This window comes from Camelus dromedarius, chromosome 11, assembly GCF_036321535.1.
Source record: "Camelus dromedarius isolate mCamDro1 chromosome 11, mCamDro1.pat, whole genome shotgun sequence".
In the NCBI taxonomy this organism is placed as follows: domain Eukaryota; kingdom Metazoa; phylum Chordata; class Mammalia; order Artiodactyla; family Camelidae; genus Camelus; species Camelus dromedarius.
In genome coordinates this window covers 43,030,485-43,054,540 of record NC_087446.1, presented here as the reverse complement: position 1 = coordinate 43,054,540, position 24,056 = coordinate 43,030,485, and the positions used below count along the sequence as shown (strand labels likewise).

Genomic DNA, 24,056 nt, shown 5'->3' with positions numbered 1-24,056 from the left:
CCTTAGAGCTTTTACTTTTGCTATTCCTTCTACCTGGGACATTATTCTTCCAGGCCTTTGCACAACCAGCCTCTTCTTACTAACCTGATCTTGCTAAAATGCCATCTCTTTCTCCCTGAGCATCCTTTTCCAAGTCTTCTCTTTCCATCAACTTATTTTTATTTTCTTACCAACAACACTTACAACTGTCTGAAATGTCTATTTATTTGCATCTCTAGTGTCTGTCTCCCCTACTGGAATACGAACTCCACGAAAGCAAGGATCTTGCAAATACTGTCTATGTGTCTTGGCACATAGTGGTTATTCAATAAGTATTTGCTGAATGAACATTTTTGATGCTTTCCTGACCATCATATATATGTAATGTAGTATAGCTACACCATATACTAGAGTCAAACATAACAACTGAAATCCTTTATAATAATTTGAAATAATGAAGTCATGCTCCTGGTCATAGAGTTCAAGGACTGGGAAGGGTCTTAGAAATTATAACAGGTCCTCTTATTTTACAACATTGGGAGGCTCAGAGAAGGGCAGCAAGCCACAGACTGTTCACAAAGTGAAAGAGAGGTAGTCAGGCCTGGCCAGGTCCCCACAGCAAATACAAATTCTTCTACAGTACACATGGGGGATGGTACATACCTCACTGACTACACAAAGAAACCCAAATCCAGCACCAAAGTGCATGTTCACTATGCACAGCAAGTAAAAACACTATTTTGACTCCATAAATTTGATTTATCTTAAGTGAATAGGCTTCATAAAAAATGGCAAGCTTTTAATTAATAGTACGCTTGCATTAGAATTTAGAAGCAAGTTCAGGGACAACTGAATGACACACGTCTCTTAAAAATACAGTCAGGAAAGTTTTAACTGATGTTTATAGTTTCTCTACAAAAATTTCCATAAATATCACTTCAGAAAATTTGCATAGCTATCTCATTATCTGGGCGACTTTTATTAAGAGACATAATGATGTACGTAATACAGCCCTCTTGAGTGCTCAGGGATCTCCTGGAATTTGGGAGGGGCCTGGGCCACTTTAATATTTGAGACAATTTTTTTTCAATAAAGAAATATTTAGATGAAGTTACCAAAATTATGGATATTTTAAATATTTACATTATACGTATTAACACATTAACCAACCCCTCAACGAATGTCTTATTATTCACCAGGATTTTTTTAAAATTTTTATTCTTCATGCACTAACAGCTGTATGATCTACTGCAGGGACATACATTCTAAAATTTTAACAGGAACACCCACTCCTTGCAATGCTGTCCATGAATCTCTAGGACACATACATGCAAATCATGGTAAAAACCCAAGATTGAGGTTCTTTAAGAAGACCTGGGCCAAGTGAGCCTGCCAGCATCCAGGACAGACGATGCTGTATCTGATTTTCTTTGCTTTTTACCTTCACGCCAACTGCAAGCAAGTGGTGTGGGGAGAGGATGGCTGGGGTGGGGGAAACCTTAGCCACCAAAAGGCAGTTGAAATTAAGTGTGCAAAAAGTGAAGGGGGACACAATCTTTCTGGTCTCAGAAGTTGAAAATCAACCAACCAATCAAGGAAAAATAACTGACATGCCCATCTTCACCTCTCTGAATCCGCTGCTTCTCCGACTCTCGGGGGGGGGGGCATGGGGGGGGGTCGGCGGGAGGCGGGGTGTGTGTTGGGGGGAAGGAGTAGCTGCTGGGATTAATAGTTACTGCAGCCTAATCCTGAATGAGGACAATCTGCTCTGGTCGTGGTCAAATTCTGATTTGCACGTTCCAGGCATAAACTGAAACTAAAGCAAAATACCTGTTTACTAGAATGAATCCCCAAAAGCTTTACTGGAGTTGCAGAAGTTTGTTCTGAAAGGTTTGTTGGGTCCCGAGACGCAAGTTATAAGAGAAAGGAAACCAAGCTCATTTCCTTAGGGGTCAGGAAGCAATTTGACAAGCAAGAGGTAGAAGTGCATGTGTGTGTCTGTGTGTCCCCATCTGTCTGTCTGGGGAAGGTGGGGAGAGGTACAGCCTGAGGTCACTTTCTACTCCAGAAAATCAGCTGTACTGTGGGGCTGGGGGATAACGCAGCTCTAATTATCCAAAGGGACCCCATCTCAGGTCTGGTTCTTTCCTCCGCATAGCCAAAGGTGGGGAAAAAAGAGACGCTTGTAAATGACTGTGTTGGTGGTCCTATTCATCTTTTTTTAGTGACATTAACATCTAACAAGCTTTAGTTCTTAATTGTTTTTACAAGACTGATGTTTAATCGAAGCTAATGATATCAAGGTACTTGAATCATCACATGAATTAATTTAGCAATATGAATGCTTCATCACATCCTCTCTTTATTTCTCTCAGTATTAATTATAATCTTTTCCCAAAGAAAGTGAAAATCCCAGAGATGACCTAGATATTCCACTTTTCTACCCACAGTGGGCAGATTCCAAGAATCCGACAGACCACAGAAAGACTGGTTTGGGTTAGAGAACAGTTTCTAAGATTTGCCCAAATATGGGATACTTACACATACTGCACTGAAACACACCATAACCAAAACCCAGTAGAAATATGGGCCTGTGATATTAACAGAAATCCACAGAAAAGGAAATACAAATGGCTCTTAAAAGTAAGAAAATATGTTCAGTCTTACTCATAAGAAATGCAAATTAGAGCCGCACAAAATACCATCCTTTTCACTTCTAAGATTAGCAAAATTCTACAAGTTGGATTAAGTACATATTGGTCAGGTGAGGCTGTGGATAAACATGCAGTGCCATACATTGTCGGTGGGAAAATATGAACTAGTATAACCTTTAAAGAGGGCAATTTGGTGATATTTATCAATGATATAAATGCAATAATCTTTGACCCAAATTTCCATTACTGTGATTTATCTTACAAATATGCTTGTACATGTATAAAATAATACATGTAAAAGGATATTCATTACAACAATTTAATAATAGCAAAATATTGGAAACAACTCAACTGTTCATCAATAAAGACAGAAAACAATTCATGTGTTCACAAATGAAGGACTGGTTAAATAAATTAAGATGTACTCATACAATAGAACATCATGAAGCTAAAACAAAGATTGATGAGCCACTTTTTGTGCCATTATGGAAATATCCTCAAGACTCCTTTTTCAGTGGAAAAAGCAACATACAGAAGAGTGTGCATAGAATGCTATGTTTCGTTTTAAAAAGGAAAGTTATGAATATGAGTTTATATTTGCTTATATTTGCATAAAGAACATCTGGAGGAATTCTAAGAAATGAATACTGTGATTTTCATTGTGTGTGCACAGTGGTGGGAACTGGCTGGTGGGGTTATGGAAGACAGTGAATCTTTTCACTATGTACTCTTTTATATGTTTTGTGTTTTGAACCATCTGGTTGTACCAGAATCTATCTTGTGTGAAGCTACCTGCTCCAAAAAATAAAAGTAATGCATTATTGATTCGGATATCACAATTTCTGGATTTTCCAAAAACATCCTGCATATATATTACTTAAAATTCTTTTCTGGCAGATTTTTTTTTTTTATTTGCCAAGGAAGTCTAATAAATTTCAAAAGATAAACATTGAAAGACATCACATGAATGCATGGGCATAATGAAATGCTTACAGAGATCTACTAATGCTGGCAGCAAATTAAGTTTCTAGAGAATTAGCATTGATTAAGTGTCATACTTGTAAAACAATTAGGAACTAAAGCTTATTAGATGGAGAATGCTGAAAAAAGACAGGCACCACCATCACCTAGAGGAAAAGCTAAAAATGAAATATTCAGTAGCTATCGCTATCACATGTCATCTCAGTAAGACAAAGGATCTGCTTATTTTTCTTTTACAGGTTTCTAATATTGGGAAGTTAAAATACCTATTACTCTTTTTTTAATTGAAGTATAGTCAGTTATAATGTGTCAATTTCTGATATATGAAAATGAATACTCTTTTACTCTTAAAAAGTATATTCAAGCAGTATCTATGAATCAAGGGTATTTAAAATACTGAGCTAAAAGCATTAAGGGCATTTCCTCCAAGTTTGTTGTTGCTGAAGTTATTTGAGGTCTGGCCTGGATAATTAAAGATAAAATAAGAACCCAAGGTATCAGTATCGAGACATGAGACAAGATAAACTAAAATGTACACGTTAAATTCAAAAGAAACACTGTAATTAGAGAAACAGCTCGGGAGCCACAGGCCAAGCAATATTAAGAGTTGTATTTCTCTTTCAAAAGGCAGCCAAAAACTCACATAGAGTATTTTCAGATGGGCACATAATGTTCAAAATTCACAATTTTAAAGTGACACATTGAGAACGAGGTACCAGATCATGAGGCCGATGGGCCAGTGGACAGTAGGAAAAAGTGGTCGTCAGTAGAGACAGCCATTAGGGTGTGGTGGTTCTCCTTGGTCTCCCTCAATCAACAGCACACATTAGAGGATTTTTGCTCTCTTCCTGGTGGCATCTTTGACAAAAACAGCAGCTCACAGGATTTGTACTCAAGGCTGACTTCGAAAAGAACAGAGCAGTAAGTTTCTAGCATCTGCCAGGTTTTGGGGAAAATTAAGGAGAACAATAAATAAACACTGAGGGCGAAATCAACAAAGATGATAAAAGGGCCAAAACATTACACTTTGCATTTTCATCTGCCTTGTACAAGAAAACCTAAAGGGGAAAGAAAGAATGATTTGAGGGTAATTAGGTTGAAACAACCTTCTCAAAATGGTGACAGAAAGCAGATGACTAATTTTATTATGCCCAGTGAGAGAGCAAACATTCAAAGAGAATTCTATGTGTACAGAGGATTGAAAAAGAATGAGATTTTTTTTTTTTTGAAAAAGAATGAGACTTAAAAAATACTGGTTAACTATTATGTGGTTTTGATTGTTGAAGAAGAGTAAAAGTAATTCATTGGGGTTGAAATTACGGCCTCTTACAAACCTCTAATAGAAACAATTCTCATTTAGAAAGCACTTTACAATTTCAGTACAATTGTACATCCATTTTTTCATTTGCTGAACTGATATTATCATCCCTGTGATACAGATACTATATATAGAGACCAAAGCTCAGCGGCATTAAGCTACCTGATCAAGGTAGTACAGGTAGAAGGTAGTGCAGCAGAGATTCAAACCTGGTTCATGAGTCCACAAATTCTGGGCTCCACAGAGCCTCAAGAGTATGTGCAAATAATTAAAAAAAAAAAAAGACATTCAGTTCCTCTCTGTAGCATAACCAGCCAGGGACTAAAGATATTTTGACAGTCTGCACCATGGTGTGCTAAGAGAGTTCTCAAAAATAGGTTCAGTGATAGTTACAGAGATACACAGATGCATTGTCACCATTCGGGACCCTCAATTCCCTGCACCCAAAAGGCCAATATAATTTTGAGTCATCAGTTGAGCAAGGAATTGATTTTCCTTTGATTCAAATATTTCTTCTCTCTCTCTCTCTCTTTTTCTTTTTTTTTTTTTTTTTTTTTAGCACAAATGCAGTCCCCTAGTACCACAAATTACACAGTGGAGTTTCCCGCCTATGGGGAAATTGCAAGGGTCAGTACACTGGAATGCAATGGATAAGCCTCGCCCTAGAAAAAGCACCTTTGTGATTATGGTATCTCCCCTGTCAGGGAAGTATGAATATTTCACTGAAAGCATTTACCATATTTTGTTTATCCATTCGTCTGTTGATGGACATTTGGATTGTGTCCACCTTTTGGGTATTGTGAATAATGCTGCTATAAACATCGGTATACATGTTTTTGTTTGAGTCCTTGCTTTCAGTTTTTTGGGGTATATGCCTGGGAATGGAACTGCTGGATTATATGGTAACTCTATGTTTAACTTTATGAGGAACCCTCAAACTATTTTCCACAGTGATTACATCATTTTATATTCCTGCTAGTAGTGCATAGAAGTTCCAGTTTCTCTACATCCTTGCCAATATTTAATACTTGTTATTTTTCTATTGTTTTGTTTTTGAATAACAGTGGGTATGAAGCAGTATCTCATTATAATTTAATTTCATTTCCTTAATGACTAGTGATGTTGAGTATCTTTTATCTTTTGTTGTATTTATCAATCATTTGTATATCTTCTTTGGAGAAATATCTATTTAAGCCCTTTGCACATTTTTGAATTCGGTTGTTTTTGTTGTTGTTGAGTTGTAGGAGCCCTTTGTATATCTTGGAATATATATAAATATATATTTATTTTTTATTTCTATAAATCCCTTATCAGATATATGAATTACAAATATTTTCTTCCATTCTGTGTGTTGCCTTATCACTCTGTTAACAGTGTCCTACAAATTTTTTAATTTTAATGAAGTCCAATCTATCTATTTTTTCACTTTTGATGTCAGATCCAAGAAATCATGAAAGTGATTCCATTTGACTAAGCTCTGATACCATCTTGAGGTAGCATTCTTGGGTCACTCTACAAGTCACCTACAACAAATTGCTTTGTTCCAGATAAATTCCAAATACATTGCGATAGGCTAAAAAGCAAAAGATGCATGGGTGACTTCATATTGGTTTCCCGTTGTCCTTAAGGTTCAAACTCTATGGAATGAGTTTTACTTTATAACTTGATCCCTGACTACTTCTTTAGCCTCATCTCACCTTCATTTTCTAATTGCAATAATCTGGAATTTCCTGTGCTCTGGAATATTGTACATATGCCCTCTTACCTGCCTTACTTATACTCATCCTTCAACTCTTAAACCAGTCAGCCCTTCTTCCAGGAGCTTTCCCATGATCTCCCTCATGTCCACCCAGCATCCATTTGGCCAGAAGGTTAATGTACAACACCCCACATGGTGTCTATCACAGGTTTTGCTTATGAAATTATTATTTATTTAGCTGTCTTCACTCTAGATGATAAATTCCATGAGAACAGTGACCCTACCTATAATTTATTTTTATCACCATTTCCTCAGTGTCTAGAATAATTCCTGGCATACTTACAGATGCTCAGTAAGTATCTGATGAATGAATGAATAAGCCAGACTAATGGCTTTTCCCACCCAGTGTTCTATGCCTATCAGTAGTTAGAGAAATGTTTGCATGAGAAGGCATAAAATTTAGAGATATGTCCTAAGTTTCCTTGCTTTTCTCAATAATTTCTCTTTAGTGAAGTTTACTTAGCAGACCTTTAATTACAGTATTATTCTAGGCACTTGATAAATTTTTAATTCATTTAATATTCACAATAGACTGATGAGGTGGGCCCCATTATCATCTGTAATTTTCAGGGAATGAAACAAGAACACAGAGATGTTAAGTAACTTGTCCATGGTCACACAGCTACTGACTGGGCTTGAGCCCATTTAGAGTTGGCCAGCCTGTACCATATCTTGGCTGTGATGAGTTCCACCTACATGTGAAACAGTATATACTTGAACATTTCAGGCTTACAAGGATGGTCAAGTTCATAACATTTATGGTGTTCTAAACTTGGCTCACATTCTCCTCAGATTTAGGGTCTGATTTACCTCCTGGGAGTCCCAAGTTTCCTAACTGATGCTCACACACACTTCATCCCTTAACTCTTTCAACTTCCTCTCTCAGAACCTGAGCTCACTTCCTCATTCCTTCTGGAGGCTCAGCTGATGGAAACACAGTATTTCAAGTACAGATGGGCCATATTCATTGTCAGGATTAAAAACAAAACTAAATTTTATCAGTGTATTTAAATAACTATCTAAAATAATCCTCAGGCTCTTTTCTCAAACTTGGCTGGCAGTATCACCCTAAGGGATGTTTGAACTATTTTCTTTAAAATTTATTATTTTTCTGTTGCCTTCAAATAAAACTAATCTTCAGCCACATTACTGTTATTCTGTTTAAAGAGATACAGAAAGGTACCTCTTTAAAAACAGTTACTTTCTTCATCCCTCTCAACCTTCTTTCCTTCCTTCCATCCTTCCTCATTCATTCATTCTTTCATTTATTTGAATATTTATTCCACATTTTCACGGTGCCAGGCACCAGGCTAGATGATGATGATGGAAATTCAACTTTTACCCTCAAGGAGTCAGTATCTTTCCCATTTAAAAAGGTTTGCCCAATATCATGGAAATTAAACCATGCTATTATCTGGAATACTAAAAAAAAAAAAAAAAAAAAAATTGTAAGACAATAAATGATTTCAACTGGTTCCTCTTTTTCCATCTTCATATTCGCCCTCTCAAAAGGTTAGAAGAATACAGTTGCATGGAATTCAGTACCATTATTTTGGTTTGAATAATTAAACAGAACATCTCATTTCAGAAAGTACAAAAGCATGTAACAAAAGGATTTACAACTTTAAGTCAAAGTATATAATAGGCTGCTACAGTTGTGAGTTAATCCCCTTAAAGAGAGAAAAAAAAATGTAGAAGCAAAGTAACATTTTAAGGCAAGATGGATGTATTAGAAATTTACCATTGGATGGATTGCAAAATGTCTCTTACACCTGAATAATAAATATAATTTATTGATTCTCTCTGAATGTACTAGAGAAATAAAGCATGTAAAATAATCATTTATGCTAAGGACACACAGTAAAGAATCAAAATTATTCTCTGCAGCAAGCACTAGGCTGATAGTTACTAGCACATACGTTCATTTTCATACCTCTTGCCCTTTTAAATATATCTCTGAGGAAAGACAGTGGTTATTGTTTGGTTTTCCCCATGTAAAATTTCTCATGCAGTAAATCTTTAAAAGTTATATGAAAAGTACATTTTTCTTTCATGGATTCTCATTCATAGTTAAGAATGCTTGTGGGTGTATTTCATTTAGCATGGACAACATTTCCAATTTAACATGTCCCAGAAAATGTAACATTTGCAGCTAATTTCCAACATAACATTTAGAAATAGCTCAAAGTGAAAACTCATTATTGGTTTTTGCCATGTTTAAAAGCCAAATGCAAATGAAAACCAAGGCAAGATTATATTTTACTTTTAGATCATGTATTTTGGTTCTCTTTTCAGAAAACAAGTTTGGTGTAGGTGGTAAGCTTGTAATGTTATTCTTTGTTTAAAACACATGGCAGAAAGGTCTCAGGAAGGAGAGGACAGATGTTCACACCTGTCATGACCCGAGAATTATAAATCTGCCTTTGGAAGACAGGCCTTCAAATGGCCAGTTGGGCGGTCATGTTCTCAAAGTCACATATATTATAATAGCTTCATTTTTTTGTTAATTAATACAGCTCAAATGTTGTCTTTTATATTTCCACAAACTTTTCATCATCGAGGGCTCACATTATGTTTTGCCCAAACTGAACTGACTCCCTGATTTTGCTCATGCATCAGACTTGCAAATGAACAGATGTTTACATATGTACTTTCCCATGTGAACTGGTGGCCAGCAGGTCTTATCCTCTTTTGAGTATTTATAATATTATAAACTACGACACTAACTTTCAATGGGACTCAATAAAGTAATGAAATATTTATAAATTTAGATTGAAAAATGGTCATTTGTACTATTACTTAAGGAAAACCATAGTTGGTCTTAGTGATTTTTTTATATGATTACTCTCTGACAATATGCATAAAATGAAGAAATTCAAAATGACGGAATTCACCTTAAAGTTTGAGCCCATGCAAGTAGTTTTTTAAAGTATTAGAGCTGAACGGAAAATGTGACTGAGGTGGAAAATTTTTGCAAACATAAATTTTAAATGGAGCTTCCAGAAAGGAATAATTTTATGATAACCTATCAAATTTGAGGGGTTGTTTAGATAAGAATTTAGGGATTATTGAGATAAGAATTTTGCCAAAAACATAAATAGCATAAAGAGTATACAGAGGCATTTGCAAGCGGCTTCCACACAGGATTTAACAAATATCTTTCATGCCTACTAAGAATTCCAGATACCGAGAGTTCCTGAATGGGAGGGAGGAGGCACCTTCAAGTAGGAAATGCCTCTCTGTGGAAGTGACAGGGGCTGAGACCCAAATAAAGACAGGGAGCAGCCCCATCTCTGGAGAGGGTGGTTCCAGGCAGCGCCCAAAGGAAGCACATCAGTCTCAAATGCACTTTGAAAGTATATTTATTTTTAAATCAAATGCTAAAAGAGTCAAATAAAAATTAAATTACAAATTAATGTATCTATAAGTAAGGTGCATATATATTGTGTTCTGACAACATACATGTATATATATGTATACATATGTGTATATATACATACTGATAACTGAATAGATCCATGTAGATAAATAGTATCTCTACAGAGAAAATGATACATTTCTTAAATGTTTTGAACCATAAGCCAGCTCAAGCTAGGAGTAGCTGGATAGCCCATACCTTGACAACATCGACTCACGGTTTGTCCTAATACTTTGCCTTGTCTTTAAGTTCTCTTGGCCTCTCTGTCAGTGACTCATATTCTGTCCTCCTCTCCTGTGAGCTGGGGTAGGTGAGAAGGGCTGACTGTCTCAATGAAAAACAGGTATAGTCAGCAGTACAACTCCATGTCCCACCTTTCTGAACTGAGCACAGAAGCCTGATGAGAGAGAGACCTGCTACCTTCTGCAGAGGTGACTCTGCAGGTGACAGGAAGACAATGAGCGGGGACACCCAGGGACTTGGCATGGATGCTACTTTGCCAGGATTCATACTCTTCTGCTCTCTGACCCTCTCTGCCTGGTGTGAGTAATTCATTTGCATGGACGTTAAGTGCCAAATGTCATTGCACACTATGCCTTCCCAGGTTCTGACCACAGATCAGGCTCTTGCCCAATCTGTCACTGGCCGTTGAGCTATTATCTGTCCCACAGAGCATGAGGACGGCCGTACTCTTTCCTCTGATAAAGAGTACTCAGGTGATCTTCCTCATCTCTCAAGACAGCTCAATGCTCGCCTTAGGAAGACAGTACTACTACTGGCTTTTTGTCAGACGGTTTCTTCGTGGCAAGATGAGTGTCTAACCTTAGGATGGTATGTTCCGTGCTAGGAACAAGATCGCAACCCTGAAACTCAACACAATGACCAAGTCACCAAACCTCTATCTTGGATTACCAGGCTCCTAACTGGTCTTCCTGACTTTTCTTCAATCATCAGAGCTCTCTGTGTAACACAAAATGAAAGTATCAGTCCACTTGCGTATTCACTCATTAATTCAACAAAAATTCACAATTTATTTATTGAAGAGCTACCAGGTGTCAAGCACGTGTGTTACAAGTGTCAGTGTGATGGTGGCAGGGCTCAGAGTGCAGTCACAGCATACTGCTTGTGCTCAGCACTGCATCTGTTAGACTGAATACACAGTATGCCTTCAACGAAGATTCCCTGAGTGCCTCTACATGCCAAGCCCTACACTGAAGGCAGGGGGCTCAAACCAGAGAGAAATGCTGGCACTGCCCTTGAGGAACTTGCCAGGATCACCATCATGCTCAGAGAACTGGCCTCCAGAAAGGAACCTAAAATAACTTGTTCTTTTTCTCCTTTTCCTCCCTCCTCCTGCCCGTGTCCTTTTCCTCCTCTCCTAGCATTTTAGTCTTGTTAACCCCCTTATCAGAGCTTAACACAAATGTTCCCCTGTCACTTAACAGAAAGCCTTGCCAAACCACCCCCCCCCAACCCCCAAAGAAAGAAAGCCTTGCCAATATAGGACCAGTTTCCCTGTTACGTGTTCTCAAAACACCTTGTCTTTCTCCTTTATATCAATCAGTGCTTCTCAAGCAGGGATGATTTTGCTCCCCTTCCCAAGGCCATCTGACAACATGTGGATACATTTTTAATTGTTACCACTGGGAGAGAGGTGGTTGCTGGCACACAGTGGATAAAGGACAGGGATGCTATTAAACATCCTACAAGGCACAGGACATCTCCCCGCAACAGAGAATTATCTGGCCTGAATGTCAATAGTGCTGAGACCGAGAAACTCTTTTATAAATTGTCACAGTTTAGAATAACTGATCTATTTTTTGTCATTACTCGATTAATGTACTTTTTGCCACCAAACCGTAAGTTCCAAAAAAGCAGGGACTAAGTCTGTTTTGCACCATTATATTCCCAAAGACTCACAAGGAGAGGGTCAACAATCATTTACTGAAAGTTGTCTTTAAAGCAACGTTAAATCTATTCTCTGAAACAGATTACAACATTCAAGTGATTTCTTTTTACTGCAGATATGTGCATGAGCAAGACAAATTTAATTCTCTGTACTCAGTGATCATTTTCTAGAAAATGTTGGTTGTGTGCTTTGTGTTGTAGCTTTAACTGAGGAGGCACCATTCCAAAATGAAAGTATTCCAGATGAAAATATTGGTTTTAACATATTAGGAAATTCTTGGGCAGTGGACAAGACCTATATAGCACGTATGGCTCCGGCTGCAGTCATCCCTCATACTGTGCGGTATGTGGAACTGACAAGTCTTCATGACACAAACAGCAGGAAACCTAACGTGTGCGAGGACCGGCAGGTCACAGAGTTAGCACAGTGACACCATCAAGACATCTCTGAAGAAATGTTAACACAGCCTCCTCTCCTTCATGTCTGCTACCTAAGAACAGTGAGCTTGGCTTCTACTGAGCCAAGTCTTCAGTGGCTGCTAGATCTAAAGCCTCTAATTATCATCTTGAGTCATAATATTTGCTTTGAACTTTAATTCAAGTGAACATTCAAACGTGATTTTCATAGAGAAGTCAATTTCTGGAAGTGCTGCAACGTAAAAACACTGGGGAAAGGACTCAGTTAATTATTAAAGTGGATCTAAAACAACGCACTAAAACACACTACTTTATAAAAATAAAAAAGTCACTAGTTTACAGACCTAGACGGTCTTAAAAACATGCTACAAATGCACATGGGGCCTGTTTTCATCCAGAGATGTTCCCCTTCTTCATGAGGCAGTGAATTTTTTAAGTACACACAGAGCCTGCATTTGAAAACATGCAATTTATCTGTTATATTTCCCTGTTGAAATTTTGTATTAAAAAGGATTCTAGTTTTAAAGGATACGAGCTTAATATTGACTTTAGAAAGGTGTTTCTCCCCCACCGAAAATCTTTGAGTTTCTGGTTCCCACTCCATCAAATATATTTGGGGGGACTTAAGCCCCTTTACTTTGGGTTTTTTTTGTATTTGGAAACTCCAATATACAAGGCCCTTTTGACTAGATACTGAAGAAATATAAACATTTCAGCATTCTTGTCCTCAAATCCCAACTTAGAGCCTCTTTGGATTTTTTTTTCCTTCTGCTATCTGCCCTCAATGAGCTTATACTCTTGTGGGACAGGAAAAAACAGACTTCTGAGCTCAATTTGTATAAAGACATTTTTTGAGTGAAAGAACAGATCTCCTTTGACCAGTAAGAAAAGTAAGGCTTAGAGAAGTTAGTTTAAAAAGCATCTTAAAATAGAGGATTCCTTCCTGGGTCTTTTAAGGGCACACATTGAAAACTTACTTGTTCTATCATTATGAGACGCATGGTCCAAACAGGTGGGGAGCAGAGACTCTTAGAACAGTTTAGTTACAATCTTACGAATCACAGAGCAGTATCTGCTTCTGCATCTCATTTTAGATACAGTAAAAGATGTTCTTCAACAGATGAAAGTCACTATTGGAGGAGAAATGTCCACTCCTAGCATTTTATTTGGACTGCCCTATAGAGAAGAAAAAGCCAAGAAACATTCCTGCAAAACCGTATTTCCACATATGCTGTCTGCCTTTATTGGGATAACTTTGAAAGTAGTGGATGAGGAGAGTAAAACTTCCTATTACTGTAATGATGGCAAGATAACTGGGAAAGCTAGTATATCCTTGGGCATGGACTTGACTGGAAAGTCACTGGATCTGGGACTAATTTTTTATTCATTTTTGTTCCCCACGTAATATCTCGTACACTTTAGGTGCTTAATAAGCATCTGTTCATTGACTTTGCTTACTGCTCAGATAAGGTGGTATTCAAATAGAACCCGAAAACTTATGAATAAGAAAAAGAAACACTACCCATACCAACCTTTTTATGACGACAACAGCAGTACTAAAGACACACAAAGTACAGTGCCGTTTTTGTTGTCGTCTTCCTTCATTTAGTAAGTATTAGAGAGTGGAAGTTTTTTCTCTTCTAATATAATGCCATCCACTGGGGCCACCTACTTTCTAGGTTAACACAAGAAAAAGGACAAATGACACTATCCTGTCATTATTCTGGGAGACTGGTGACAAACTGTAGCATGGTGGTCCCACCATATGAACCAGTTAAATCAGAAATTTCTATCTAAGCAGAGGATTGTCACAGGTGAGTGTTTTATAGTGACAGAACTAGAGGAAAAATGGAACAAATGTGGATTAACATGAAACACTTGTCAAGGGCTGGTTAGTATTTTACATGTATTGTTATTATTATTACTATTTTTAGTTCTTGTATAACCTTACGAGGTAGGTATTGGTTCCTGGAGAAGTTCAGCACGGGAAATGACATATGAAGTGCTGCACAGGGGCAGTAAGGAGACCGGGATCTCAGCTTCCTGTCTCCTGTGAAGCCCTCCAAGGTGGCATGCAACTCCTTGGCGATTTCACCACGGTTCTCCTTCAGACTCTCTACCTCGCAGGTCTGAACACTCGCTTTATTAGCTCACCCAGTGTGGCCCCATTTCTCAGAGGTGAGAATGTGTTACCAAACTGGAGAGACTTATGCGTATTGAGATAGATGTATAATAAGAAAGTTGTCATGTGCACAAGAAGCCTGGGCTTCTCTAGTTTAAAGCCCTCTAGAGCCTGGGCCTTAAACACAATGCAACACTGCTGCTCTCTTGGTATGCCGCTGGAATCCAGGTCTCATGTTCCTACTTCTACTTTCTGCGGATGGGGACCGCCTTCAGCACCCTGGACTGTTACTCCTTCTACACACAAACACTGGTCATAAGATTAAAAAACTCAAAGCTGGCTGTTTACGGTCTCAACCCACACTCAGCATTTCCCAGGCTTGCTTTCTCCTGCTCCTTGCTGCTACTTATGAGCAAAACTACGTGGGAGACAAAACATAATCAGAAGGTTGTTGGGTGAATAGAAAATGAGAACAAAAAGGAACTCTATCTAAAGGATGGCAACGCTGTTGAAGTAGGAACCCTGGGCAACAAGAACAACTTGACAACACCCCTCTCTGCATGTTAAGGATGATCCAGGTATTGGTCTTGAATCACTTGAGAGCATTAGTTAAGATTTCCTCTCCACCCTGGACGGTACCAATATTTACTTCTGTGATCCTCCTTTCTACTCTGCTTCCAGTGAGGACCAAATCCACTTCTGATGAACCTATTCCTTATAGATATATATTAACACATTTGTTAGGTTACAGTAAAGTCTTGCTTTTTAAGTAGTTATTTGGTCTCACATTGAGGAAGTGGTTTTTAACCTTTTTTGAGTCATCAGCTCCTTTAAGAATGCTTTGAAAGATAAGGACTATCTCTCCAGAAAAAGCCATGTACACAAATACAAATATATATTATTTCCAGAATTCTAGAAATTCATAGTTGAATCCAAGGTTTAAAATCAGATAAATGCTTACGATAAATGTGCATATTCTTGCTCTGATCCATTATGTATTGATACAGCGTTACACTCAGAGTCCATGGGACCTATGATCCTTATGAACCGGTATCAATTCCACTTCATAAATAAGAAAACTGAAGCTCAGGGAGGTTCAGTGACTTCCTCCAGGGCCAGTAAAGGGCAGAATAAGGAATTTATCTATGTCTACAGCAGGTATAAGACTATCTTTAATTTTTAAGATTACTTTTTATAGATGAAAATGTCATCTTAAACTCAAAAATATCAAAAAAGAGGGAGTGGAGAAAGAGGGACATGGGTAGTGTTATAACTTTGGAGTATCTAAAGGTACTGGCCACAACTTTTTTTTTTAATTAGTGAAGACATGGATTTTCTCTCTCCCCATTTTGTTGAAGGGTAGAAATTACATGAGGTTAAATAACTTCTCAGGTCTTCTTCGTGCTGAGTAGACAGAACTGGAATTTGAACAAGGAGGCTGTGTCCTAGAGGCTGAGCTGTTAACTACTCTAGGAGACGTCTGGCCACAGCCTAAGCAACCACTGGCTCCATCCATCTCTGCTGGCAATGTCTCAGAGTGACGTTGCCAATGGCAGTCAAATAACATACTTTAAGCACACTTGAGGATTATTAACCTGAAAGAACTCTGAACCTTCAAGTTCAAGAGGGCCAGAGTCCAGGGCAACCCTCAGATTACGGCAAGCATGAGATGCATATGCTTTCATTCAGTATTTGAAAAAGATGTGAAGTGGTTTATGTTTTACTTCAAAAATGGTCCCTTTCTGCATTTTCCTTTTGCGTTGTGTTATATTTTATTAGGCAACAAAGGCTTCTTTTCTTCCTCTCCTGGTAATAAGTAGTGATTAATCACAATCACCTGTCACACTTAATTTAGCATTCATTCCATGAAAAGATTTTCCATGCGCTCCAAGGTGAAATTTACATTTTAATGTCCATAGATAAAGAAGTATAGCAGTATGTATTACATTTTTTCCCCACTATGAAAACCATTTTTGGGAATTTAGACTGTTAAATAATCATTCCTTTTATGAGGCTAGCTCTAAAGATACATATAAATTTTGAAATCTATAGTATTACTTAGCAATTTTAGTGCTTTACTTTTTGCAGCCGATCATGGAAGACTTGCTTTTATAGCTTTCTCTGCAGAGTCATCTCAATTATGGGGAAATCCCTTTATAAATGGCTCTCCATTTACAATGTTTCAGTTGGAATCTAACATTGGTTTTACTGGAAATGATGAAAAATTACTCTTCCTGGAACATAGAGTTACAAATTAGTATTGAAAATGAGCTGTGTTCGTTTAGCTTTGGGAAAATTTAAACTTATTCTGTTATTTCCTTCTAAACAATTTATCATGAGGAGGTTTAGTAAAGCAAAAACCTTTAGGAGTCTAGAAAATTTTTCAAGGGGAAAGGAGTCATACCAGTTATGTGATTCATTCATTCACACATTTATCTAATAAATGAGTTTCACCCAACTTGCAGAAATAGTGACCAAGCCAGGATTAGAAGCCCTGTCTATGCACTGCCATTGTACCCTTTCAACCTCACTCTGCTTTGAATGTTACACCCTTCTTCTTTTGTTTTGCAAACAGCTCACATGTCTGGGAGTGTTCTCTGGCCCCAACGACAGGAGTTTCTTTGTGTCTTCCCTCATAGCATTCATGACAACCTGGCACCATGTTATATACTCATGTGGCTATTGTCTTTCTCCTCAAAAGAAAGTAAAGTCCATGAGGGCAAAGAATCTGTGGCCTCTAATAGTGTCTAGCACTTAGTAGGACTCAATAAACAACTTGGCCGTAAACATTATTCCATAGTTCATATCTTATTCCCTAAAATATCCATGTTTGCTTTAACTAGAATTTTAGAAAATTACATATCTTAATGTCCTCAAGTTACAAGACTTCTTAAATAAGAAAAGAGGTCCTAGAAGAAAACAGGTTCAATGCTGCTACACTGAAATTGAGGGCTTCTGCTCAACAAAAAGCCACCACGAAGAGATCATAAATACAAGTCTACAAATAAGGAGAAGAAAACTGCCACACATATAAGCCACAAATAATTAGTACCCAGGATAGATCAATAAATTCTAAAATTCAATAAGGAAGATAAATACAAGTTACCCATTAGATAAACAGAATGGTGAAAGATATGAACATACATTTTAAAGAGGAGTAAATATACGTGGCTAATAATGGTCAATAATGACCAATAAAAATAAGATCAATATTCAACCTCTTTAGTAATCTGGGAAATGAAAACTAAAAATCACAATGACATATACTCAAAAAAAAAAAAAAGCACAGACTCAAACTTATTTTTTATATACTTATTTTTATACACTTATTTGCACACCCGTGTCCATAATAGCATTACTCACAATAGCCAAAAAGTGGCAGCAATCTGTGTCCATGGACAGATGAGCAGATAAACAAATTGTGTTTTAATGACACATGGAAAACTTACAATAGAATATTATTCAGCCTTTAAAAAGAGGGACATTTTGATACATGCTACAACAATGATGAACCTCGAAGATATTATGCTAAGTGGCAACAGGCCGAGCACAAAAGGACAAGTGTTGGATGATATCACTAAATGAGGTACACAGTCAAATCCATAAAGCCAGGAAGTAAAATGATGATTGCCAAGGGCTGATGGAAGTGGGGGATAAGAAATTATTGTTTAGTGGGTATGGGGTTTCAGTTTGAGCAGATGAAAAAAGTTCTGGAAAAGGACTTTCTGGAAAAGGACTGCAGTAGTGGTTGAACAACAATATGAATGCACTTAATGCCACTGAACTGTACACTTAAAAATGGTTCAAGTGGTAAATTTTGTTATATATGTTTTATCACAATAAAGAGAAATCACAATAAGATATTAATTTATATTCACTAGACTAACAAAAAACCAAAAGCCCCAAATTTCTGACAGTAGCAAGTATTTATAATTGCTATGAACTAAACTGTATCCCCTAAATTCATATATTGAAGCCCTGATTCCCCGTTTGACCGTATTGGAGACAAGGCCTGGAAGGAGGTGATTAAAGTTAAAGGAGGTCATGAGGGTAGAGGTCTGATCTACCAGTATCATCATAAAAGAAGAGGAGACACCAGAAAGCTTGCTTTCTCCTTCCACCAGTGAGGATACAGTAGAAGGCTGCCGTCTGCAAGCCAAAAAGAGAGGCCTTGCTAGAATCTGAATCCTGCTGGAACCTGGATCTTGGACTTTCCAGTCTCCAGAACAGTGAGAAAATAAATCTCTGTTGTTTCAGCCAGCCAGCCTATGGTATTTTGCTAGGCATCCCAAGCAGACTAAAACAACAACAGTGGAGCAACACGAGCTCATATGTTGGCTGCTAAGAGTGGACATGGGGACAGTTGGCATGGTCCAGCCAATCCAAAGAGTTGCACACTCACAACTTGGCAACTCCACTGCCTGGTGTGCACTGGAGAGAAATTCCAGCATGTGTGCAACACAAGATAAGACCATGGACATGCCTGGTCCAGCTTTTGTATTCACAAAATCTGGAAACAACCAAAATGCACACTGAGAGGAGAACAGAAACAATAAATTAAAATAGGTGAATAATGAATTGAAAAACACAGGATGACATTACATCTGGAAAGATAAAGAACATAATATCTTTGAGGGGAGTATAGGGTCATGGTCACCAATATTCTGTACTTTAAGCTGGGTAGCGGGGCACGTGGAGGTCTTATTATTGTTTTTTAAAACATACATAACCACTCTGCATACTCTTATTTTACATATTTAGAATACTTATTAAAAATGAAATAAATGAAATTAATGCCAAAATGCAATATCCAAAGCATATAGCTCAACTACATTTCATTCATTTTGCTCCAATTTTTTTTGTAAATAATTTTAGGTCTCTCCTCTTGCTATGTTCTTATGCTTTTTATTTAACTTCCTCCCCCTTCTCCAAATAATAAAGAGTTTAAAAAAGTAATTGTTCTCAATTTAAAGATTTTTAACTTTTTATTTTGTCCATGAAAAAACTGAGCCCCCTGGGAGCCAATTTTCCATGCAGACCATGGAATCTGATCTCACAGCCTTCCCGGTCTTGCTCAGACCCATCGTACAATTTCCCAGCATAAGTGTCTCTCATATGATAATGCAGGAGAGAGAGAGAAATGGAAGATCATAAATAAATAGAGTATAAAACTTCAAGTTTCAGGGCATAACTGGAACAGATAACTAAGCAAGCACAATTCAGATACAATAAATTATTCGAACTGCCTAAAGGAGTTGGCTACATAAATCACAATTTTACCAGAAATGCTGCAAAAATCTATGCCAACTACCAACTGCACTGTGAACAGTAAAAAAAATCTTCAGTGTGCTCTAACCAGGACTCCACATCAGATGTAAATTCCAAGGGCCATTTAGATACACACCACAGGCGTACATACAAGAGCATCAAGAACAAATTTTTCCCCTCAGGGTGAGAAGGTAGCTGTCCATATGAAAACATAGAGCTATTTTTGTTATGGCCGGGAGGTGGGAGTGATGGTAAGAGGTCAAGAAATAGTGAGAGCCAAGAGTTAAAAAAAACAGCATCAAAACCACGAAGACATACCATATTTTACATTTTCCTCCACCAGGGTAAACAAATTATTCTGGGGACACTGACGATGTGACACATAACTATTTAGGGACATTCACATATATCATTTTATTTAATCCTCGATATATCATCCTTGATAGGTACTGCTTTTCCTATTTTATATACGAAGAGAACGAGAGAAAGATTAGATAACAGTGCAGGTAAGCAGGAGTGCTGGAATTCAAATCTAGTTTGTCTCACTCTAGGTTGGTACTTTGGCCATCCTACTGGTTCTTTATGACTGCCTTAAAATAGATTTTTTAATGACAACAAACTAATTATCAAGTCATAGTGGTATCTCCTACCGTTAGTATACTGTAATAGTAGTATACTGCTAATAAAGGTTAGGTGTTACTATCACTAATATACTAATGATATGTATAACTAATTACATTATGATATAATGTATTATATATGTAATATATATATTACATAGTGATAGTGATAGTAACACCTAACCTTTATTAGCAGTATACTACTATTACAGTATACTAACGGTAGGAGATACCACTATTCATGTACTCAGATGCCATGTGGGTGCAGGGGGGCAGGTAGGAGCATGGAGGTTAGTCATCTGGGAAGAAAAGGATGAGGAAGACCCTCTGGAAGAGGCCGGGCTTGAGCTGGGTGTCTAAGGGAGGGCAGGGGTTAGATATGTGAAGGAGGAGTGTGTGTTGGGAGAGAGGGCACTTCAGGCACGACAGAACGGCATCAGTGAAATCACACTGCATGAAACAGCACAATGTAGAGGGTAGACGGGTGGGGCAGGACATCAGCGTCATGGCACCAACTATAGAGCAGCAATCAAACTGGGGATCAAATTGAGCTGAGCCGACAGGGACTGGGTAGCAAGTAGGAAATGACTCAAGTAGGCAGGCTGTGAAGAGATTAAGTACCTGTTCTAGGAGTTAGAAGGAACCACAGAAAAGACTGCTGAATAATCCAGCGTGAAATGTCTACTTGAACTGTGATCAAATCCTTATTTAACTTTTCCATTTTTGTACTTTCTGGTTATAAAAGTCTAACATTTCAAAGATAAAAGTGGTAGAAGGCATCTGCATCCAGTATCCCCGTGGTCATTTTTCCATAAAAAATCGCCAGACTTGAGAACGAACAAGATCTATTTCTTCATGACACATATGAGGCACTGGATGAATTCTGTACAAGCACAGTTATATCAGTAGAATTAAAACTGAGGTTGAGACAAACTCTAAGAAAACAAAATTAAATAACATCAGTCTTCTTCCTAGCAGTCCTGAACTGCCGGTAACCTTTGAATGCATGGCGTGCACTCACACATATCCATGGGTGTCTCTCTCTAGAATGTTTTCCCTCGTCTCTTTTTGGCCTGATATCATCTACTTGGCCTTTAAAATTGAGTTGAAGGGTCATTTTTTTTTTTTTTCTGGGAGTCTTTAATCTTCCAGCCTGCTCTTGTTGCATGTTCTCTTGGTCCCAGACCTCATGCATACTTCCATCTTAGCACTTAGCACGCCGAAGCGTAACTGCAGGTGTTATACTGACTTGAACCACCAATAAACTCTAAGGTTCTTGAAGATGGGCATCATGGTTATTCAGAACAGAGACCATGCTTAACTCTATACCCCTTATTCCAAACACATTACTTAGCACATATCTGGCACTAAACAAAGGCCTACAGTTTGTCGGTTCAACATCAGACAAGTACAGGTTGAAAACTAAATGTATCATTCGTAGAATAACAAGATGACTTGAGAACAGATTCTTTATTTTTCCACCTCAAAACTACAAACAGATTATGTGGCGAAATGCCCCGAGATACACAAGGTGGGACAGAAGTCGTAGACAACATCTCTCTCAGAGTTGCTTTGGGGAGTAGCAACAAGAATTTGCTTTCTTATATCCACTGAAACTCCTGATCAGCCCACCTTCAAATCAATAGTTAGGATTTTTCATTATTGTGAAAGAAGAACAACTCTCTCACCCACAAAACAGACTGTTACAGCATTGCTGGATCATTTTCTCCATATATGAGCACAAAAACTAAAACAGGAGCATTCAAGGGATTAATGTTTCAAGTAAAAGAAGCTATAGAGGGCTCTGCCATAATCTTTCAAGAGAATCTTTTCTCTGGTTCTCACAAAGTACATTTTCCACACCAAGGGAAATTTGTTATTTGACTTTCAAGGCAAAAAAGACAAAATATTGCCTGGCAATAGTTTTAAGCCCCATTGTGGGCAGAAAGTTCCTTATTCAACAAGAAAAGAACATTACAGTGAACTAGACATAGAAAAAAATCCAATGCAAAGAGTGTCAATAACTTTTTTAGAGGAGCAACCAAGTTTCTGTGCGATGCCTAAGATACGCTCTAGTGGGCTGAGTGCAAGAACATCCAGTAGAGAGTTATACTTTTTCCTCCTTTTAGACAGATACAGCTTTATCTGAAACATACGGTAGTAATCCTTAGGGTTACTTTTCAGTTTGGTTCAGTTCACTTAACTCTGCCAGACTCTGTGGAAACAGACATAACTGAGACAGTGCTGATGCTTCACAGAACTAACTCACAGAAACAGACGCATGCAGTCGAACATTTGTGGTGAGCAAAGATCTGCACGGTGCTACTGCCACTCGGGGCAACAGCGGGTGGGGGCTCTGAGAAAACTGCGGAGCATCTGAGGTGAGTCTTCCAAGTGTGGCACCTCAGGTGAGTCTCACATGTTAAAAACCTGAGATGAGTCTTACAGGCCGAGTCTAAATGAGCCCCATCGATTGAAGAAGTGTCGGGCATGGGTCTCAGGGAGGCTGACCAAAGAATCATCAGCTGAGAATTTTGTAAAGACCCGAGGGGATTCCCAAAGGTGTTAATGTCACGGGCCATATCTCTCCCTCACTTTGGACCTATCTTAGGAGGTTCTCAGTGGTATTGACCCCTGGCCCTGTGCAGATTATGCTCAGGGCGATCTGATGATGGGGGAATAAATAGTACTGATCTTTATTCTGAGTAAGGAAATCATACATTAGAGTAACAACAACAACAACAAAAATGCAGGCGAGGGTGACAGTGTAATGGCCATATTCTCAACAGAATGAGTACAGCCCAGAATGAAAAAGACAACGATCCTGTAGTCATGGGTGATACACGACATGACCACAGCAGCGACGCTTCATTCACTTCTTCGTTCTTCAATCAGACTTGACTGGGAACCCTCAGTGCCAGGTTTCTGGGGGTTACAGTGGTAGACAAGACAGTTTAGAGGGCCTTCCATCTAGTGGGGGGACAAGCCAGAGAACAGGTTCTTACAGAACAGTGTTAAATGCCACCCTTGGGGACGCTACAGGGAAGACACAATAGGAGCACCTACGCTGGACTTTATGGAAAGGAAGAAAAGTGATGTCTAAATTGAGGCCAGAAAGAAGAGCTGACCAGAAGAATGGGGTGGTGAGGAGGAGGGAAGTCCAGTTAGAGGAAACAGCAGGTGAAAAGGTACAGAAGCAAAATGTGTGCTCCGCAGGTGGGGGCAGCTCTGGACAACAGGGCCAGGAGCGCAGGGGGAGGGCAAGGAAGTGTGCGAGTATGTGTGTGTGGTGTGTGTATATGATGTATGGTGTGTGTTTGGGGGGTATGTGTGTGTGTGGTGTGTGTGTGTGGACATTGTGTGGGGTATGTGTGTGAGTGTGTGTGGTGTATGTATAGGGTATGTGGTGTGTGAGTGTGTATGGGGGCTATGTGTATGAGATGTGTGGTGTGTGTATATGACGTGTGGTGTGTGTGTGTGTGATATGTATATGGTGTGTGTATATGGTGTGGTGTGGTGTGGTGTGTGGTGTGTGTGTGAGGGTGTAGTGTGATGGCAACAGAGATGAGAAACGGAAGCTAGATTGTTAAGTAGGAGCCAGATCACCAATTG

At 38.4% G+C, this 24,056-nt stretch overlaps 1 protein-coding gene and 1 non-coding gene across 9 annotated transcripts in view; both read right to left on the bottom strand.

The window, feature by feature from the left end:
* The window catches only part of GRIP1 (glutamate receptor interacting protein 1), a 612,763-nt gene that overhangs the window by 197,958 nt on the left and 390,749 nt on the right, over positions 1–24,056 (bottom strand). The window lies entirely within an intron of this gene.
* On the bottom strand, positions 5,487–5,644 carry LOC116156600 (U1 spliceosomal RNA). Its single transcript, XR_004140449.1, has one exon. It is a non-coding gene; the product is annotated as a U1 spliceosomal RNA (small nuclear RNA).